The following is a 4,777-nucleotide window of genomic DNA, read 5'->3' as shown; positions in this document are numbered from 1 at the left end:
GTGTATGTATCCGACACGTACAGAACCAGACTAGGCCCCAATTACTATTTTTTGTACCCCCCAAAGGCAGGATGAGGAGTAGGAGGAGTTCGGAACAGGCAGCACCCTCAAATCCTCGGAAGTATGAGATGCACCCCAAAAATTGGAAAGGTGTATCTCACACGTACCGATACAGACTATCCCGCAATTTAATTGTTTATACCCAAAGGTGTAGATTGAATAGCGGAATAGAAAATATGATATCAAAAAGGTGTATGTATCTCACACGTACAGAACCAGACTAGGCCCAAATTACTATTTTTTGTACCCCCAAAGGCAGGATGAGGAGTAGGAGGAGCTCAGAACAGGCAGCACCCTCAAATCCTCGGAAGTATGAGATGCACCCCAAAAATTGGAAAGGTGTATCTCACACGTACCGACACAGACTATCCCGCAATTTAATTGTTTATACCCAAAGGTGTAGATTGAATAGCGGAATAGAAAATATGATATCAAAAGTTGTATGTATCTCACACGTACAGAACCAGACTAGGCCCCAATTACTATTTTTTGTACCCCCAAAGGCAGGATGAGGAGTAAGGAGGAGTTCAGAACAGGCAGCACCCTCAAATCCTCGGAAGTATGAGATGCACCCCAAAAATTGGAAAGGTGTATCTCACACGTACCGACACAGACTATCCCGCAATTTAATTGTTTATACCCAAAGGTGTAGATTGAATAAAGGAATAGAAAATATTATCAAAAAAAAGGTGTATGTATCTCATACGTACAGAACCAGACTAGGCCCCAATTACTATTTTTTGTACCCCCAAAGGCAGGATGAGGAGTAGGAGGAGTTCAGAACAGGCAGCACCCTCAAATCCTCGGAAGTATGAGATGCACCCCAAAAATTGGAAAGGTGTATCTCACACGTACCGACACAGACTATCCCACAATTTAATTGTTTATACCCAAAGGTGTAGATTGAATAAAGGAATAGAAAATATTATCAAAAAAAAGGTGTATGTATCTCACACGTACAGAACCAGACTAGGCCCCAATTACTATTTTTTGTACCCCCAAAGGCAGGATGAGGAGTAGGAGGAGTTCAGAACAGGCAGCACCCTCAAATCCTCGGAAGTATGAGATGCACCCCAAAAATTGGAAAGGTGTATCTCACACGTACCGACACAGACTATCCCGCAATTTAATTGTTTATACCCAAAGGTGTAGATTGAATAAAGGAATAGAAAATATTATCAAAAAAAAGGTGTATGTATCTCACACGTACAGAACCAGACTAGGCCCCAATTACTATTTTTTGTACCCCCAAAGGCAGGATGAGGAGTAGGAGGAGTTCAGAACAGGCAGCACCCTCAAATCCTCGGAAGTATGAGATGCACCCCAAAAATTGGAAAGGTGTTTCTCACACGTACCGACACAGACTATCCCGCAATTTAATTGTTTATACCCAAAGGTGTAGATTGAATAGCGGAATAGAAAATATTATCAATAAAAAGATTTATGTATCTCACACGTACAGAACCAGACTAGGCCCCAATTACTATTTTTTGTACCCCCAAAGGCAGGATGAGGAATAGGAGGAGTTCAGAACAGGCAGCACCCTCAAATCCTCCGAAGTATGAGATGCACCACAAAAATTGGAAAGGTGTATCTCACACGTACCGACACAGACTATCCCGCAATTTAATTGTTTATACCCAAAGGTGTAGATTGAATAGCGGAATAGAAAAGAGTGTAAAACTTTTTAAATTACTCAATAATAGCACATGTGTGAACACAGCAGTGTATTATCAGTCAGCACAGCACTGAAGGAAAAACGCTGCACACAAGTGACTGTCTGGTAAAAAAAGACTTTTCTCCCTCCTCCTCAGTGGGCAAAAAGATTGTGTTCACTGCACCCCCACACACAGCAAAATCGATGTGGACCACTGACACCTGCCTATCTCCAGACTCTCCCTAAAAGGATTGATAAGATCGTTCACTGCAAATCCCCCCCCCCCCCACACAGCAAAATCGATTGTAGAACACTGACCCTAAAAATCAGCAGCCTCTCCCTAAAAGGATTGATAAGATCGGTCACTGCAAACCCCCCCCCCCACACAGCAAAATCGATTGTAGAACACTGACTCTAAAACTCAGCAGCCCCTCCCTAAAAGGATTGATAAGATCGGTCACTGCAAACCCCCCCACACAGCAAAATCGATTGTAGAACACTGACCCTAAAAATCAGCAGCCTCTCCCTAAAAGGATTGATAAGATCGGTCACTGCAAACCCCCCCCCCCCCCACACACAGCAAAATCGATTGTAGAACACTGACCCTAAAAATCAGCAGCCTCGACCTAAAATGCCCTACAACTCGCCCTGCCTAAAACACTCCGACCTGTCCCTCAATTCTATTTGGACACAAATGATTTTTGCCTGTCTGTCCCTAATCAGCAGCCAGCACGTATGATGTGTGCTCTGTCCCTGTACTACACAACAGAATGACGCAGCGGCACTTGGTCTCGAACTTATAAAGACTTGGTCACATGCTTCAGATGGCCAATCACAGCTACTAATACATTTGTAGGCATGGCTGGGATGGCTTAAGGCACACCAGTTAAACGCTTGTTGATTGGCTGTTGAAAGCCCGCCATGAAAAGCGCGCCAATGCATACAAAACCCGGAAATAAAACGACCGAACACGGATTTTTACCCGAATATACAGTAAAGTGTTCGTGTCCGTGTCCGTGTTCGGGTAACAAAAAACCAATTATTCGGTACGAACAAGAATAATACAGTCCGTGTTCGCTCAACACTACTTAGCAACAAAGCACAACTAAGGCTGCACTATGGGTATATATGAAAACCTGCTTAGTACATGCTGTATAATACAATGTCCCCATGCCACAAAACCTTGTCTTTGAAACTAAAATTTACTAATTTGTGGATGCTAATACAAAGACACATGTTCAGCAGTAAAAAAAAAAAGGAAGTACCAATAGAAATATAAAAAAGTAGAAAGAAGCAATTTTCACATCTTTAAACAAAAATCTACCCTATCTATCTAGGGTTACAACATGTGTAAGAATTTAACTGTTGTTTATGCCCCTGTTACAGAGTTGTTCCCTTCTTCCTATTCTAAAGTGTTACTAGGTAATGGAAAAGCAATTAAAGTGATATCTCTCCACGAGGATAAAGGGCAGATAAGCCCTCACTGAGTTTTGTCCCAACCAGCACCAGTCACTTCCATGCCTGGACACACACGGTGGTAAAAACTTAACGGACCTAACCTTTCCACACTTTACAGGAAATGTAAAAAAAAATTGACTTAAAAAAAGGTCCTTCATACTTTCAATGATCGAGGAGCCTTGCATAAAGCTGGATACACACTATCCAACTTTTGTGGTTAGATTTCCTTCAGATTTACCTTTTCTATGTAGTGCAAGGGCCTGCCAGATTGCATACAAATTGAAAGTGTTTAGGTTTGACCTCATATTATCTGGTTTTGGTAAGTCTAAAGGAAAAAGTCTTCAGAAAATCTTATAGTGTGTATGTCCCATTAGGGCAGCACAGTCTTTTTAAACCTTACCTTAATGTATAAAATTGCACCTGCAATATTTCTAGCAGCACAGCACAAATCACAATATGTCCTTTGCTGTGTGCGGTAGCAAAAGTGCACAGCAGCCGTTGTATGCGGGCATTGGGATGCTATTCTAAATGAATTAACATGAATGTATGCAATACAGTGCTTTACATACTCCAGTCCCCACTCTTAAGGAGCTTACAACCTAAAGCCCCTATCTCACATGCATACATACATGCACTGCACTAGGATCACATGTGAATTGCACAGAAATGCACAGCACATTCCTGTGCCACTTATGCTAGGAGGCGGCCCTATACCCAAAAGGTCCATGTACTACGTCGGTGTGATTCCAGCACAATTTCTGTCCCATATACTATGCAAAATACTTCAAAGTAATATCCAAGTTGCACTACATAATTGCACTAAAAATCAGTTCAAAATTGGATTGCAGCCATATGACCACGCTTGGATCAAAATTTGGCCAATTTAGCAGGATTTCAATCCATGTATGGCTGGCTTTACTGGTCACATCACATCACAAGCCTAAAAAAAAAAAAATGAATACAGCCATCGCATCTAAGAATTGGCAAGCTGCAATATTACAAATGATTGATTTGGAGTTTAATACCGCTTGTATGTATGCAGCTGCATATTCAGAAAGTTATGAAATCACTGAAAGTGCTGAGGGTTTCTTATCACTTTAATATCATGTCACTGCACCAAGGCCATAACACTGTAAATATGGCTTGATATTAGTATGATAATAAATCTTTTCTTATATAAATTCCCTAAAATATACAGTAAATATGTAGTCATACCTTGTTAAATGCTTGTATTAATGCATATCCTACCTGTCATGCAGGAGTTCTCTGTCCTTTGCCACCCTTCTCTGCATAAACACTGCACTGTTTCATGTAGCTCTCCTTATATAAAAGCAGACAGGCAGGGAAACTAGGGGAAAGACCTGCTACTCAGCAAGTAAAAAAAAGGAAGCTGTGACCACGGAAAGATTAAGATAGAATCTCGGTTTCTACATGCCGTGGGACCAAAGGCTTAGCAGATCTACTAATCAAGCGCTGAATGCACCTACATTACTTAAAACACTGATCATACTTTACCTTCCCAATACTATTCTTTAATGGTCACTAAAACTTATGCTATCTACAGGTCCACACACCTTATTAAAAGAGAGGTATGGGTTTCAG

This window comes from Pelophylax lessonae (genome assembly GCF_965119305.1).
Source record: "Pelophylax lessonae genome assembly, chromosome: 2".
Classification (NCBI taxonomy): domain Eukaryota; kingdom Metazoa; phylum Chordata; class Amphibia; order Anura; family Ranidae; genus Pelophylax; species Pelophylax lessonae.
Note: the sequence above shows the minus strand (reverse complement) of the source record.